We start from the raw sequence: 17,176 nt of genomic DNA, 5'->3' as shown, positions 1-17,176 counted from the left end.
TGACCGAATACACACTACACGGTGGGGACTCGTGTCACGGTGGGGGACCAAAATCAGGGTCCCCCACGGGCAGACCCCTCTCAAAGCATAGAAAACAGCCTAATATGCCCAGTATCAATAACTCCAAAGTCCTCTTTGGGGTTTCATGAAAAAATGTGTGTGTGTGTAAGACGCTGACATCCTACTGGCAAACGGTAAAATGCAAGTGTGTGAACTTTTCTGCGCATACGCGCCCCTCCTGGTAATAAATGGTATTGCAGCATAATGAAATTTAACTCAGTCAATGATGCGCCCCTCCTGGTGGGAGATGGTATTACAGCATAATACAATTTGAACTTTCTGTTAGCTCAGCCATAGTAACTCAAACTCAGAATACTTAAAATTAAAGTCCTACAATTTGATCAATATCTAGTGGTTTAACATAAAATCAATTTAACCGCCTATTCAATTCCACTTGAAAAAGCTATCTCTGCTTAAACATTTCCTAGAATGTGTTTTTCTTTTGTTTAATTTGCAATTGTAACTAAAATGAGGCTATTCATTGTCTAACATAACAAGAGAATTATGAACAAATCTTGTTGCCTTAGTTAAGTTAAATGTTACATTTTACTGTAATTATATTGCAGATAGCCAGTTTATCTTTCTGTTATAATACTGTATTGTATTTACTTTGCCAGTTACCTGTTTATAGACCTAAATTATCAAGATAGGATTACTGATTTTCAAAATGTTTTTTATCCTGATGATCAATCAACTATACTAGTGAATTAATGAATCTATTTACAAATGGTTATGAAACTGTAAAAACACACCTCACTATATTGGCCCTTCAGATGCATCTCTAAATGTTCTTGCTCAGTTATTTCTTCATAGTTTTGTTTCATACCATTAGAAACTTGGTAATATAGGCTACTAACCATGCATGCAACATCTTCATCATGTCAAACGCCTGTACTAATATCTTCATTTCCTCATTCATCTAATATAACTATATAACCAGACCTAGTAACCTTGCAAAGGTTCGGTTGTGGATTACAGTTCCATTACATTACATGTCATTTAGAGGACGCTTTTTTCCAAAGTGACTTCCAATTGCTACATATGTCAGAGGTTGCACGCCTCTGGAGCAACTAGGGGTTAAGTGTCTTGCTCAGGGACACATTGGTTGATGTATGCAGTGGGAATTTAACCCAAAACCGTTATGCTGGAGATGGGGTTTCCCATCTGGCCACATATTTCAAAATACGAATAGGAAACATCATTTAGGCTCAGAAAGCACACATATCACTGACCATGTCTCTCTGCACTGGAGCCCTACAGTGCAGTGTGCTCTCCCCCTGCTTTACTCTATACACTACTGACTGCCCCTCCAGGACCCCCTGTAAAGCTTATATCCAACAATGATGTGTCAGCTTACAGACATGATGTCAAGCAGCTGGCATCCTGGTGCAGCCACAACAACCTGTAACTAAATGCTCAGAAGACATTGGAGATGATTGTGGACTTCAGGAAGAGCCCCCTGAGCACCCTCCATCTGCCCTTAAAGACGATAGGCAAAGGTTCAAGATATTAACCCCATTCTACAAGTATCACACGTTCCACATTCCAGCACTCTTTAAATTTTCAGGAGTATCCTTCTAATACAGTAGCTTCGTGGGCAAAAGTTTGAGCTTAAAGTTCCAAATGCACTAAAAGCATCTGACACGCGCTTTGAAGTACACACAAGGTTTTAAATGGCCAATACGCAACAAAAGCGTTAGTCTACTCTAGTCTGTTAGCTGTCTCACTGACTGTGATCATAGTTTATTGCTATGAAACTGGCCACACCAGCTGTGAGAGCAGCATGATAGTTGTGTGTATACGCCACACAGATCCGCTCTACAAACAGCCTTCTATTTATTTTTGTTGATGGTGAAACACGAGAGGATGTTTATGATTGTGTGAATCAAGCTCATACTTCTGTGCACCTAAACCATTCACAAATGTCACGCAACTGAGTGAAAGTTTCTCTTAAAAGCCCAGTAATCATTGTGATGGCATTTACAAATGAGCTGAAAAAAATGGGAAGGATTGATGCAGTGGTGATGTATCCATAATCTGGACTATAAACTTGTTCTGTAGTTTATAGTCATTATAAAAAAAGTGAAATTGAATGAATGCAACTTAAATATTTCTTAATATAAAAAATTAAATGTCCGTTGTGGCACAAAAAGTACAATGCCTCTACTGATGGGGGGATCTGTAACATACAAAACCTTTGCCTAAATAGCGACCTTTTCTACAATACTGCTGGTTCTGTGGTGTTGGCGCTTAAAATCTGATGCCTGCAGTGTGCCATGGAAGCATCAAATGAGGCAGGTCAAATAAGGCAGGTCAAAAGAACTGCGTCAATTATCGCTTTCAGTGCGTTTGGGCCTTGATTTACAGCATACAACATATTTTTCTTTTGATAGAGAGCAAAAATAAAAGGTAGGCTTTAATATATACAGTATAGCCTATTTCATAATTATAACTTCTGTAATATATTTAAGTTTGGAAAAGTTGGGACCTTTACCTATCCTCTTTAACATTCTTGGCTCAGTAGTCACCACTGGGACACACATTCAAGAATATACATTATCCCAGGATCTGAAGTGGGATGCAAAAATCAACACCACTGCAAAAAGGCTGAAAGAGCATACTTCCTGCTTCTGGTAAGGTTAAACAGGACTCAGGACTTGGTCAGACTCAGCTGCATTATCCAGTTTCATAAATCATTCATTGGTTGAAATCTACCATATCTATGTTTCCCCCCTCATTAACAAATAACTGTATGTATATATATAATATATATAGATTTCTTTATTTAAAAAGGGACAGTGCACATTAATCAACATGAGTACAATGTCCAACATGTAAATGTGTTAGATTTAGCCGCACCGGCTAATTTTCATCTGCAGTCCACAAACCCCTTATAACCCTTAAGCCCTGCTATTGCTATTGCTTACAAAGAAATCTGTATATTCTGTTTGATAAGATCATTACTTACCCTAGCCCAGATTTTCTTTTTTTTTTTTACACTCAGCCCAACCTAGTTTGCTAAAAAATGTAATATGTTTCACATGGATTAATCATGCTGCTGCATCTGTATCCTTCATAACTTGGGCTGTTTAGGTTTAAACAAACAAGCATGTTTCTAACTGTGTGTTCAGGTGTGCCTGGATATTACAGAACTATGGGTCTTCATGTTGAGGTAAATTTCACAAACAGAAAAGTCAAATCCATAATTTAAAGTGTGTTCTCAGTCATCCAGGTCAGAGGATGCATTGAATTACTCAGCAAGAGCTAAATTGTCTTAAAATAACTGCAAAAAAAAAATCTGCAGTCCTCCATTTTAGTAAAAACATGACCAGTCAGGGTCAGTAAAATTACAATTTCCATATTCCCTTGAATGCAGCAGTAGTGCAGGTGCAGATTGCAGTCCTCCCTCCCCACCCAATGTCTCAACTGACCTGGTTGTGACCTCTGAAGCAGAGAGGCCCAGAGGAACAGACAGTTTGGCATGAATTCAGTTTGAGGTTATTTCCAAACAAAACCTCACGTTATTTTATGCTATACATTTTCAATAAAGACTAATGCATTAAATATGTGTTCATTATATTTATAATTATTTAAGAGATGATTAAGATATTTTAATACTTAAGTAATAGCTTACAACAGGCCATAGTATGTTGTGATAAAGGCACAACATATAGCAGGGCAGATAATGTTAGCCTAGCACAGACTTTTTCTTTTACATAAAGCTAATGAAAAGGCACACAATAACAAAAACTAACTTAACAATCGAGACAGAACTAGACAAGCAACTAACTGCTGGCTGCAGTGGTAGAAGAGCAACTCCTGTTTTCTGCTAGATTAAAATTGCTGTGTTTATCAATGAAGAAGGCTTTCAAGAGAGCATAGACAACAACTTCAATTCCTTTTAGTAAAGGGCTGTCTGATGGCAAAATAAAGCGGGAAAATATTCTAAATATATACAGTATATAGATACTTCGCCAACCAACTCTGTTTCATGGCAGTGTGTGTGCAGATGAACAGCTTTTTGTCCGTTGCACCAGCTATCAGTTTGTGTAATATTGTATCTCAAACTTGGAGTGATACTTGTTGTTCAAAGGAATTCTAATTATAGCTTTTGTATGTGGTTGTTATTATATCACTATTATGAACCAGAACAAATCAGTTTGCTTGATTTGAGCAACCTTTTATAATATGGTTTTGATATTTTAGTTATGCCACCTCATTGCTGGACTATCATACCTGATATTCAAGCTCATTTGAAGGTTTGGTGCAGTTCAGCTTTATTGCTTGCCATCCATTCTCCCTTTTTTCTCACCATGGATACTTCTGATGTTGCTTCAGATCTGCATCTTATCCCTACATTTCATTTACATATAGATAATATAGTATAAGCTAACAATGATGAATATATTGTTACTTTTGTAATTAACTTTAAAAAAGCTGTAAGGCCTAAAGGGAACTATGAATACAATTCTGAAAACTTTAAGCTCATGTATTAATAACAATACTCAAAACCATATAATTTCTATGGTCCAGACTGCTTAAAGCTGCCTACACATAAAAGCCGGCAAAATCGCTCTGCGCGGGCCAATCCATTGAGAGCAGTGCCGCCCAACTAGGCGCTGCTCTACCCCTGGCATCATGCACCTCTCAGAATTGCCGAATTGCTCGCTTGCTCTCAGCACAATTACATTTTTTTCACTCAAATTCTAAATCAAACAGGACATCTTAAAGGCCCCTTTCAGTGTATTTTGACATACTTATGGTATTTCATATTTTCATGACAATTTTGAGTAACAAGTGAGAGATTCTGTGTTGTTCTAATAATTGTCTCATTTGTGGTCTGATAAACACTGACTTTATCAAATTGGAAGTTTCTAATATATTATAGAAGAGTTTAGACCAAAGATTGGCAACGAGACACAACTGTTTTAGAACATTGCAGTTTCAGCAGTCTACAAACCAGCTAATGGTGTTGCTGCGACTCAGCTGGTCAAGACTCCAGAGGCTGGTTTTAAAACGTTAGAGACATCTTCTGTTTCAACAGAAGTCAGCTGGTCGAGTGAGCTTACAAACTATAGAAATAAAATGATCCATAATGCATTTATTTCTGTTTACAAACTGTCAGCTGGTGGAAATGGCAGTTTTAGACGGTGGCTCAACGAGCGCTGCAACCAGGGTTTGTGGTGCAGCGATTTAGAGAGAGATTGAAGAGAGGGAGCTGCGTTATAAAGTTGAGAATCAGAACTACAATATATGAAATATATTTTGATGAATGTTATGTACATGTAAGATAAAAATATGTATAATAATTATTATTAATTAATTTTGTATTGATGGGGAGAAAAATGTATTAATTTAGTATAAAAAAAAACTAATAATGAAGAAATTAATTTCAAATAATGCCAAATATTTGTCTGCTTATATGCTAAAAACTTTCAGGGTTTGTAGCGTATGGTTTAAATTGTAGTCTTAAATTGAGCTAATGTTACCACATTTAAAAGAAAACACTGTTACACACAATCTGTCATGTTCAAGTCCCCATCCTGACCACGCCCATCCCCCACTCTGGCCATACCTTTACCATGTGGCGAACATGAGGTGTGTTTAGGGTCCCCTGCGTGTCCAGGCCCTCCCCTTACATTAGGTGAGTTTGACGTGGTGTGAACTCAAATATCAACTGAACAGATAAGAGCACGCTGACATGCACAAGCATATACAGATATTTTGAAGAATGTTATGAATATTTATTATAATTATTAATTTTTGCTAATGAGGAAAAATGTATCCATTTAGTATGTACACTTGTCATTGGCTTAATTTTGAGAAAAAAAACTAATAATAAATTTAAAAATAATTATTTTTATTTCAAGTTAAGCCAAAAGCATTCTGTTTATATGCTGAAAGGTTTAAGGGTTCGTTTGGTTTCGATTGTTGTCTCAAATTGAGCTACTGACGCGTTTAAAAGAAAATACTGTTACACACGTATGTCATGTTCAAGTCCCCATCCCGACCACGCCCATCCCCCACTCCGGCCATGTGGCAAGTGTGTGCCGGAGTCCCCATGGTGTCCAGCCCCTCCCCTCATGTAAGCTGTGAACTCTGCGTCAGATCTTTACTGCATGGACGAGAGCAGGCTGGAGTCATGGATCAGGGAGAGATGGTGAGTCTAAAATTGATTTTACTGCCATTTAAACCGTTTACAATTCTGTTTAAAATAGATTTGTACTGTTATCACATGTAAACCAACTCTTATAGATTAATTTGAAAGTAAAATGTTAGAAGGCTAACTTATATCTTGTCAGCCAAATAAGTTAATGCTAGCTAGTTTAATGGCAGCTAACATTACAGTTTATAAACCAACACCATCTTAGTTTACAGTAAATTGTGCCGTCGTCGTGTCAAATGGAAACCTTAGTTTAGGACAGTAGCAGGTGTGGTTCTCAGGACCAGGTCAGCCATTTAGTAACGTGCACATGCCGTGACCTGTCGCCATTTTGCAACTTTTACCATACGTATGTGTGTGTGGGGTGGAGGGGGGGTTTAAACAAAAGTATAAATCAAGAGAGATGGCTGCAATAATGTTAAATGCACTGATACTGAGCTGAAATGAAGTGTGCTGCAACATGTGTCTTATAGTCAGAATCAGATAGTGCTGTGTGTGGGGGTGGGGGGTGGGGTGTTGAGTGAGAAGGAGTGGTGACTACAGAAGGAGAGGTGGCTGGGGAACTATTTTCTCCAGAGAGATAAATATGTTGTACTTTTCCCATATAAAAAAACATCCTTTTATCGAAAATATGGACATACAGTGTTATACTACCTCTTTGATGGTGCATGTGACACGTACTGCCTAATCTACTGTTAATAAACTGGAGAAATGCAGCTAAAATGTGTGACTAATATGATATATGATATGACTTGCAGGAAGAAGATTTGACAACCATTCATGGTCACCGTGACAGCCCTTTCAATTCTTCAGGTCAGTAAAGTGATAATTAGGACAACTCGTAATATGAATTTGCACTTAATGATCTCTTTTTGGTCATTTTGCTGGTACACATTAAATGTCTGCTATAGAATGTTTGTTTGGAAATATTGTCATGGAAATCAGTGTTGGTTTGGGGCATGAGACTCAGAAAGTTGATGTGTTGCATGGCAAAGGCCCAATAGTAATGAGTATTCCACCTGCATTTTTGTTGATAAATCCAACTTTCTGAGTCTCATGCAGGGTTATCTCTGCCATTATAGAGCTTAGGGGCAGGGCCAAAGCGTATAAACATAAAAACAATTTGGACATTATCTGGACTGCGAACATAGACTGTATAGAAGCCGATGAACAGGAGGGGCTCCTGCTTGTTGTCTTCTGGACACATGCTGTATGATGGACACAAACAGTGTCACAACCACACACACACCATGCATGTTGCACACGCAGCCCCAGGTACAGCCCACACATTAGATAGTGTGTGGTGGAAAAGAGAGGTGAAAAGATAGGGACTTGTGTTTGTGAGTATAAAGTTAATAATCATTTGCATAATAGATGTGAATGTAGAATTTTAGACTGTGTACAGTATATCTGTTGGTAATTGCTATAACTCCTCAAGACCCAAGCCAAGTTCCGTGTCCTGCTTGCTACCTGCTGGTTTAAAGTGAAACGGTTAGCCAGCCCGGCACAGAGCTAGCGACAACTTTAGCTAAGGTTCACTCACCAACCGTGGGCTGACCTTTAAGGTGGACAAGCTATTCTCATTTTAGTGACAAGCTCCTCCAAGTTTTGCTTCTAATGATCTTTCCCTAGCTGCAACCAACAACAACTCGGCTAAGCTTTTGCAAAAATAACTGTTTAATGACATCACCAATATGCAAATGAATGTGTGACGTCATTGCACCTAAGCGCTCTGAAATCTCAGGAAAACCCTGTCATGCACTGTCACACATCAAACAATGCAATGTATGAAACATCCTCAACATTCTATGGCTGCCATCTTATAGTTTACCAAATGAGATTACCCTGATGCTCTATAACGTTTCAATTTGATCTATTTAAGTTCTGTTGTAAACATTTATCTCCTGTCATATCTTTACTAATGACTATAACCCCATTAACACTCTCTGACAGTGCCTTGAAGAAATAGATACTTGGATGTCACAGAACTTCCTCCAGCTTAACAAAAATAAAACTGAGATGGTAGGTTTTGGAAATGAGGAGGAAAGATGCAAACTTTCTACCTTGCTTTAAAGGAAGGGCTTAATAGCAAAGAAAGTGGTAAAAAAAAACAACCTTGGTATCCTTAAATTTTAGCAGTCACATTAAAACAGTCATAAAATCATTATACCTTCATTTTAAAAATATCAATAAACTAAAAGAATATATTTCAAAGGAGGATCTTGAAAAAATCATACATACTTTCATTTCTAGTGGGATTGATTATTGCAATGTGCTGGACTCCCTAAAAAGACTTTAAAACCTCTCCAAATGGTACAGAATAGTGCAGCCAGGATCCTTACTAAAACAAAAAGAACAGATCATATTACGCCAGTCTTAAAGTCCTTACACTGGCTCCCAATTTAATACAGAATTGATTCTAAGGCTCTTCTGTTAGTTTTAAGACACTAAAGGGGATGGGACCTTCCATGGGAACTACCTGCATGACATATTCCAACAACATTCTCAACCAAGACACCTTAGATTAAAACATAAGCAACTACTACTGAAACCTACTGTCAGAACAAAACAGGGGAAGCAGCTTTTAACCACTATGGTGTCGATCTTTGGACCAGCTTCCAGAGAACATAAAAAATCTGAACTTGGAAATTGAGATCGTCACTCATAGAAAACATTCTCAAAACCGTGATCTGAATGTAATAACACTAATTCACAAATGTGTAGATTTATTTTACCATTGATACAATGACAGTAGCAAATTTGTAATGCAACGTTTACTGATTTTTATATATTATTATTATTTATATTAAATAATGATGGGTAAATGTTGCATTACAAGCTTGCAGCTATCATTGTATCTGTAAAAATTAATCTACACATTTGTGAAATTTTTGTGTGAATATTTTTCAATAGGTGGACCATTTTCTCTCACGTTTTGCACCATATTTACCTTCATAGTTATAAATTACTGCGGCAAGGCAGAAACATTAGCTATTTGTTTAAATGTTGTTTTCCCTGTGTATGTATTTTTAAAGTGGAAAATGTAAACAGTCCAACAGCTACCTGTAATGACTGCCTATAACTGCACCCTCAATAATAATGTGATCATCAGCTACAAGTTTATGAGAAAAGTTCAGCAGCATCATAATTCAATTTTATTTATAGTATCAAATCATAACAAGAGTTATCTCGAGACACTTTACAGATTAGATCTAGACCACACTCTATAATTTACAAAGCCCCAACAATTCCCGAAAAGAGCAAGCAGTTCGACAGTGGCGAGGAAAAACTCCCTCTTAGGAAGAAACCTCGAACAGCACCATAAGAAGAGCTGCAGCTAGTAACATTAGCATTATGTTTTATTATACTTAGCAACTGTAATCATTCAGTCACAGCATTCTTGCCATAGGCCCTCATACATGTTATCGGTTCATTATGGCTGCTGCTTAAACTCACGCCGTAAGTTAACTAGCCTGCAACACAAATCAAACATAGCTTACCTTTCTGTCATGCCAATGTAAACTTCCTACTTTTTAAGCAAACACACCTAGCAATCCCTTCCTCTCTCTGCATCCTGTTTTTATTGAACAACATGGCATCATAACTGGCTTAAGTGGGCCATTGCAGGATGATCCAGTATTTAGCCTGAGTCGTAGGTTTCATATTTTTTCCAAGTAAGGTTTTGCTTTGTGTAAGTCATTGTATTATAGATTTTGTTTTATAAAATCACAGAGTTGTACATAATCTCAAGTAATAATAAGCCTACATGAATCCCACCATAATATGTCACATTTTCATCATTAGGTTAATCTGGAAAAAAATGTTTGTTAGGCTTTATCCATCATCATCATCAGTGTCAAAGATTACAGCTTTTAAAAGGTCACCAAAAGGTTGAGTAGAGTCAGTCAGTTTAGCAGGTTATACTAGGTACGTTAGATGTGGTGTATAGTAATACTAATATGGAATGTAGTGGGAGAGGAATTCTAAAATCAATTAGTTTTAACAGAAAAATTATCAATAAGTAAATGGCATACATTTAGTTTATCTAACAACAATAATTGTTTTTTTTTTGTATTTGATCCCCAGGAAATGGACCAGAGCTCTTCTGACTCTACAGTGATCCTTGAACTAAGTTCCGTCCCTGAAAAGGAGGACATAAGTGTTCCTGAACTCAAGAGAGCAGAAAGTGTATTTGTAAGTTCACATACAATCCAATGCACAACTTGGTCTGACAATAACAGTAGTGGGGAAATTGTCTTGGTTTTAACCTGTTAAGTCCGACGGACCTGGTACCGGTTCCACAGCACTAAGTGGTCGCAGCTATTGTAAATTTGCGCTTGTTTAAAACTCTAGGTTAATCACAGCCTCATTGAACTTTAAGACCCAACATCTTAAACTCTAGACCAATACTTTTCTGAGCCATTTTCAGAAAATATACAAATTTGGCTCACTACCACTGATGGGATTTGGCCTACTCCTCCGGTACTTAAATTTGGTATTTAATGATATGGCATTTTTCTGTAATCAATAGTATTAAAGGAGAACTCCTGGCAATTTTTACATTAATCTTGCTATACCTACTGTATGTGAGTACCGTCGATAGCAAAAAAATATGAGCCGATTCGGTGCTAGCAGCACGGAGCTAATACAGCTAACGCCCAGAGCTCCCACTCAGCTAAAACGGCAGTTTTGGGGGCATAAGATAAAGAGTGCCTTTGTGCCTCTTAACAGACACAAAATGCAATTAAAACATCTGTACAACATGAACAGGGCCCTTACATGACAACAAGATGCGTTAAGCAACTTAGCCATTGTTTAAATTCACCTACCCTCTTAGCTGCTAGCTGCCGTCTGGGATGAGTGAGTGTGTTCAGCCAGGAATATTATTAATATAATTATTTGGTAATAATCATCACACAGCAGTTCTGTGTGTATTTGTAGCATATATATCCATTTTTGTGTGCGTTGGTGAGTAGGAGTCTTGCCAGTGTTGATTTTTGTGGTTTCCTTAGCCGGGCTAGCAGGCCCGGGCCGGGCGCCCCTGCTTCTGCTTCCTTCCCGCCCTTGGCCGACAACAATCCAACGAGCGCCCGCTGGTCTGGTGGATGTCCTCCAGAAGACCATTCAAGCCTTCGCTGCAAAAATTTTTATTTCCCACCTCAAAAATGTAGTAGTAGTACTGTAAATGTACTGTAGTGATTATGACCATATTAGTGACTATGTAACTACATGGAAACGGACCAAATTATGTTTGCCTTGTACAGTAAAATAGTGTTACAGACGGCTAGCTGTAGTCTCGTGCTAAAGTCCCGTTTGAATTCAGTTGTAGCAGGAAAAGGTAAACAGTGTGCAGGTTGGAGGAGCGTCGTGTGTGAAGAGTGAAAAGCGGAGGTGTTCACAAAGGAAGAAGCTTGGAGTAATGTAACTATGGAGCTAGAGCTAGCCTTCAGTAAGGCTGTTACTGCACAAGAAACAGGCATCATTTGGCCCGTTTCCATGTAGTAACATAGTCATTAATATGGTCATAACCACTACAGTGCTCAATTACCTATTTTTGAGGGGAAATAAAATAAAAATTTTCACAGCAAAGGCTTGAATGGTCTTCTGGAAGACCTCCACCAGACCAGCGGGCGCTCACTGGATTGTTGTCGGCCACGGTAAGCCAGGAGGGCAGGCAGGAAGCAGAAGCTGGAGCGCCCGGCCGGGCCTGCTAGCCCGGCTAAGGAAACCACAACAATCAACACAGACAAGACTCCTACTCACCAACGCTAGATGGATCACACACAAAATGGATATAAATGCTACAAATACACAGGGAACTGCTTTGTGATGATTATTACAGAGGCTGGGCTGAACACAAATGCATCTAGTTGTCATGTAAGGGCCCTGTTCATGTTGTACAGACATTTTAATTGCATTTTGTGTCTGTTAAGAGACACAAAGGCACTCTCACACACTTTATCTTATGCCCCCAAAACTGCCGTTTTAGCTCAGTGGGAGCTCTGGGCATTAGCTGCAGCAGCTCTGTGTTGCTAGCACTGATTTGGCTCTTTTTTATTTTTCGTCAGTACTCACATAGGTATAGCAATCAAGATTAACGTAAAAATTGGTTTTGGACAATGATTTACAAAGCCATAAAAGTAATTGTGAATTTGCATGTGAGCTTAACTAAAAGGGATCTGGTCAGCTATGTACAAATGTCTCATGTTATTTACGTAGTCCTATGTGATATAAAGCTGATTTTGTCAGTAAGTAAATGAAACTGGTACTTACTTGCAGCCAGATCAAGGCTAAAAAAGGAAGTGCAGTACCAACCAGGTGGTTGGTAGAGCATTGCTTGGTTTTTGCTAAGTAGTTGTTAGGGACTTATGGGGCTGAAAAATTAATCAAAAATATTATCAAAATCACAATATGGCCAAGTGCAATATGTAGATTGAAGAAACAGAGATACCCTGGCCTACAAATCATGTTTTTCAGATATAGGAAAAAAGACCCCAACAAAATATTACATCATCATGAATTTTAAATTTAAGTAAAAATGTATATTGTGACAAAAGAAAAGCATTTTTTTTTTTCTCTCCATATAGAGACGAAGCGTATTTAAGTCCTGCCCCACCAGAGGGGAAACAGCTCTCTGCCCTCCGTTTACTTGTGTTGTGTCAAGGTTTTCTCCTCTTTATTCCGTCTTCTAGCAAACAACAGAAACATGAGTAATCAGCAGGAAGAATGGGAAGACTGGAATCCTGACACTAAACTAAAGTTATGTCCAACATTACCTGTGTTAGCTTACCTTACAGACTGTAGTTAGTCTAAAACTGACATTTGGATATTTGACTTGTTAATAAAATGCTTGCTGCAAACGTAACATTGGGCATATTGTTAGCTTAGTGTCAGAATCCCACAGTCTAACCATTCTCTCTGCTGATTCCTCACGTATATATCCACTTTTGTCATCATAAAAGCTCAGTTTTTCGGTTCCACAACTTATGAAAACTTAGGTTCTGGGTTCTATACATTGTTGGTAGTAAATATCACCACACAGCAGCTTTTAGGACTGTTTCGGTTTGCCAGCAGACAAAATTGAAGATGAGGCACCTTCATCCAATACAAGTCGATGTAGAGCGGAAAGATGTTTTCCTCTCTGGTGGGAGTATGACGCGATGTGCTGTGTCTCTATTGTGCAGCCCTAGGTGGTTATGAGGTAACATCTAGCAACCATCTAGTTGCCATCTAGTCCCCTTGTAACAACCACACTTTTACAGTTTTTTTTCAGTCTAAATTACTTATTATTATTATTATTAGCACGACAATAGAAACCACCTAGTTACTACTGTCCAGACACCCATCATTTTAGATTTTTAATCTTTAAACTCTGCAAGCAATTTTACATTGATTGGCCTTTTCTTTGTCTAAGGTTCATCAAAAATGGCGAGAAAGAAGTGGAGCACAGAGGAGGTCCAGGCTGTGGAGATCTCAATCAATCAATCTCATGGACAACATCAACTCTGGCAGGGTTCCTGGCAAAGCCCAGTGTGAAGCATCTATCAAGGGATCCTCAGAGGTGCTTAGGGGAAGGAGCTGGAAGGCAGTTAAGTTCTATGTGAAGAACCGCATTGACACTTTAAAGCGTCTAGAAAATAACTAATGGAAATCTAAATTGTAATCACTGAACATAATTCTTTTTTGCCATCTAAGTTCTTCTACAATCCCACAACTAGGTACAGCGCTAACTTCAATTCAGCTCATATCTGAGCATGCAAAGACATTTTATTAAGATTGTTATAGCTCTTTTGTTTTCAAATTTAATATGTCAACATGCTCTGACTATTATTTCATTGAGTGATGTAATTTAAATTTTTATCCTAAAGAACATTGTGGTAGTGGGTCATGGGTGGTTCGAGAAATGGAGGTAGAGAGAGACACAGGTTGTAGAGAGAGTGAAAGGTTTTTAGAGAGACAGGTTTGCAGGGAGAGATAGACAGGTATGTATGTAGAGATAGACAGGTATGTAGGAAATGAGAGAGACAGGTATGTAGGTAGAGAGAGACCGGTATGTAGAGAGAGACAGGTATGTAGAAAGGAGAGAGACAGGTATGTAGAGAGAGACCGGTATGTAGAATAGAGAGTGAGACAGGTATGTAGATTAGAGAGTGAGACAGGTATGTATATTAGAGAGAGAGACTATGTAGGGAGAGATAGATGGGTGTGTAGAAAGAGAAAGCGTTCCTGAACCTTTTTAAAATAAGAAACAGAGGTAAAGAGAGAGAAAAGTTTGTAGAGAGAAATCGAGGTCGGCAGAGACAGACAGGTTTGTAGGAAGTAAGAGAAAGAGGTGAAGGAGAAGGAAGCAAAGAGCCAGGACAAATGAATTTGTATATGGATGAGTTGTGATAATAAAGTTAATCTGCAATGTAAACACCATTGCTTCTGTGGCATTTCCTGAATGAACTAGAATATATAAAGTACTACAAGTCAAAGGTTGGTTGGAACAATACCGACAGGAAACAAAGAAAAATTAACAAAACAAGTACAAGGTGCAGGCGACTGCTATCACTCACTGTCCCTCCGTTTATGGAAGCAACACAGACTGCTGCCTGCTCACAGCTCTTAGTGTCTTCTCCTAGTAGGACTGGTAATTTAATTTAATCTGAGAGCTATAGAAAACCTTTTGGTTCTTATATATATTCTTTGGAAATATATTTTCCAAATGTTTATATATTTGACATGTTAAGTGAGGAAGTTTGGCTCTGTTTTAGGCTCACTAAGGGTGCAATCAGTGGAGCGTTTGCTCTACAGGGAGCCAGGTTTTCCTTTGTCACCTGTTTTCAATGGCAAGGCTGTGCGCACTCAGTCTGTACTGTGCCGATCCGTAACCATGCTCAAATAATCTGCTATGGTGTCCGGTTGATTTAGAGCAACAAAACATGTAGTTTTTAAACAAAACTACATCATCCATTGGAAAATAGATGATGTAGTTTTGTTTAAGCTGTGGTGTAATCTAGTTGAGTTGTTGGTTATGTTCCTGATGCTTTGGTGGAACAGGTTTGTGAACTCAGCTGGGTAAGCGGGTGTCCATTTTTGTTCATCTCTTGGCACTTGATAATATGAGAGGGGGTCACTATGTTTAGATGTGTCCAAAATTTAATTGCTTATTTTTGGTTTTAAATTCTGATAAACTGGCCTAATTCAGCCTCTTTGCATTATATTTAGTTTTCCTCTCGACATGTAGGAGAAGCTTACAGAACTCTGCATGCAAGATAGTGTGTTATATTATTGATTCAATTCTTGTTTTGTAAGTGGACCGGACCCCCACCTCGCTGGTATGGAGTGCACTTGGTTCAAACACACAACTCAAATGAGTTTTAGCCAAATTCTAATTGGCATTTTGTTTTACATTTTCGTACAGCATACAAAGTCCTGTGTTCATTAAAAAGTCATTAAAATGCCCTTTACATTACTTTCAGTAGCTTTGTAGAACAGTCTTGTGTCAAATATACTCTAAAGCTTTTTGAAAGTAAAAAAAAAAGCATGTATATTCTTTTATATGTTTATCAATGAGGGTATATAGGGTCTAAATATGATCAGCGGTTTTATTGTGATGTCAGTAGTCTGGAGTTTGAGTGGAGGATAGGGGGCATAGCAGGTCTGTTTATGGAGCAGAGCTACTCTCTTTAAACCAGCTTGTCCACCCTTGCAGAATCAGAAAACATTTGTGACATTAAATGGCCAAAACAAACTTAAGACAGGCAAGAGGAGCATCAAAATATAAAAACAAAAACCATGGAAGCGCCACCTGGTGGCTACTTTAATTATTTCACCTGTAATATACAACAACGAGTGATAAAAGTAAATATGAGGTCTTTATAGCTGAAAAAAAATTTATATAATAGAAGGAGGAGTATTTCAATGGAATGGGGGTATAAATATTATAAATATTAAAAGAATTTGCCATGTGTCCCCATAGGGTTGGTGAAAGTCAGGTTTGACCTTTATTTGTGAAATCCTAACATTTTAAATGATTTTCAGGATCCCAGAAACAAAAAAGAAATTTTGGAGTTGAAAGCATGTCTCTAGCTCATTTAGAAATAGTAGTTTAGAAAGGGTCCCCATGGTCATTCGCTATGTCATGAGTCCTCACCGAGTAATAAAAACGGGTATGTGTGTGTGTGTGTGTGTGTGTGTGTGTGTGTGTGTGTGTGTGTGTGTGTGTGTGTGTGTGTGTGTGTGTCAGAAAGAGAAAGTGATTGCTGATTAACATGACAAAATATTGACCACAAACCAAGAAGCTGCATTATACCCTATATGAGATTTGAATGTGCCCATTGAGCAGAAGGTCAGGTTAGATCAGCATAATGGTGGCATTTGCTGTATTTGTCCAGAACTGGGGAACCTGTATGATGTGTAGCCCCAGTGGCCTAATGGATAAGGCACTGGCCTCCTAAGCCAGGGATTGTGGGTTTGAGTCCCATCTGGGGTGATTTTCAGCAGAGTGGGGCAGAGGAAGTGTGTTGGGCCCATAACCCAGGTCGATGGATTGAAACCATCCTCTGCTAACAGGCTTTTAATGGCCCCTGAGTGACATATTTGTCAGGGTAATCCTACAAGAGAGGAACAGTGAGGCAGGGAAAATTTGGTTATAGCACCTGCAAAAAATGATATTATTGTGCCAAATCATGTTCCTGTGGTTTACTGTCCATATTTGAAGACAAATTGGCATCCACTACCCTGTCAGCACTTTTTTTTTGCTGTTTTTGCTTTTTCCAACATTTTAAATTGTTAAATTTTTCTTCTACACATTTTCAGCGCTTATTTCTACGTCCCATATTTTCTGATATAAAACAAAATTTTTAAACGGGTTAATGTGACCCGAAGTCAACACAAGGGTTAAATCTGTTGTTTCACAAGGTACACTTTGTTTTACTATGCATGTTTGTCTATTGAAACAATCTATTC

General features: G+C 38.3%; 1 non-coding gene across 1 annotated transcript; it reads left to right on the top strand.

Annotated features, from left to right (window-relative positions):
- Positions 1-16,627: 16,627 nt before the first annotated feature.
- trnar-ccu (transfer RNA arginine (anticodon CCU)) lies at positions 16,628-16,700 on the top strand. Its single transcript has one exon. It is a non-coding gene; the product is annotated as a tRNA-Arg (tRNA).
- Positions 16,701-17,176: the final 476 nt, after the last annotated feature.

This window comes from Perca flavescens, chromosome 21, assembly GCF_004354835.1.
Source record: "Perca flavescens isolate YP-PL-M2 chromosome 21, PFLA_1.0, whole genome shotgun sequence".
In the NCBI taxonomy this organism is placed as follows: domain Eukaryota; kingdom Metazoa; phylum Chordata; class Actinopteri; order Perciformes; family Percidae; genus Perca; species Perca flavescens.
This window is presented reverse-complemented; position numbering and strand designations above follow the sequence as displayed.